Source organism: Melospiza melodia, unplaced genomic scaffold, assembly GCF_035770615.1.
Source record: "Melospiza melodia melodia isolate bMelMel2 unplaced genomic scaffold, bMelMel2.pri scaffold_35, whole genome shotgun sequence".
Taxonomy (NCBI): Eukaryota; Metazoa; Chordata; class Aves; order Passeriformes; family Passerellidae; genus Melospiza; species Melospiza melodia.
The window spans coordinates 3,723,270-3,724,219 of NW_026948670.1; positions in this window are offsets into that span (position 1 = coordinate 3,723,270).

The following is a 950-nucleotide window of genomic DNA, read 5'->3' on the forward strand; positions in this document are numbered from 1 at the left end:
GGTGAAGTCTTGCCCGCAGCCAAAGAAGTTTTTCGCCTGCATTTTCGGAGCATGCTCAGATGGAGCCACTTTTTCCCTCCTCCGTTGCTCTCAGAGGGGGTTTGAGTGGGCTGAGCCGCCCCTGGAAGCTCGGCAGGCATCGCCCCGTCCGGCCTCTTGGACCCCGCATCGCTCAGACCTGGGGGTGGCATCGGTGCCCGAGGTCCCGCCTCCCGAGTTTGTGGGGCTTCCCCAACCCTCCCCACGGGTGCGGGCGCTTCCCCACGTGGCCTCTCCCGCAGCCGTCCCTCCTGCAGAGCCTGTGGGTGCAGCGGCCCCGCCTGGGCTTGCGAGCTCAGAAACACCGCTTCCCGCGGCTGCACCGGTGTTGCAAGGCAACAGCGATCAGACACCGCTTCCGCCGCTTCCCGCAGCTGCGCTGGTGTTGCCAGGCGATGCACTCAGTGACAATGGCAGTCACCGTCAGCGTGTGTCCGAGGCTGCGCCGCCTGTGGATGCACCAAGAGCCGGCCCCATGTGGGTCCCTGTAGCTCCGCTCGCGGTGGCCCTGCTTTCACCCTCAGCGCCGATGCCGGAGGTGTCAGTTGAGACCAGCGACCCAGTGCTGCCGCCGTCACCCCCCCTGCAGCCTGCTGCGACTGCATTCTCTCTGGCCTCGCCCCCCCACCAGCCACCCCAGCAGTTCTGCCGCCTTCGGGGACTCCGTCCTCCATGTCTGCGTCAGAGGCTGCCCGGGAACTGGCAGCATATCCGAGCTCAGACCGTCCCATGCCGTTTGCCCTTGCAACAGCGGTTTCAGCGGCTGGCCTCTCCTTCCGTGGAGGAGGCATGGCTCAACAGCTGAGTGCGGGAGCAGCCCGGCCGCCATCTTTCAAGCTCAGCGTTCTTGGCGGGTTGGGGGGTGTTTGGTGGGTTGGGGGGTGCGAATCTCCCTGCTGTCCCTCATGCGC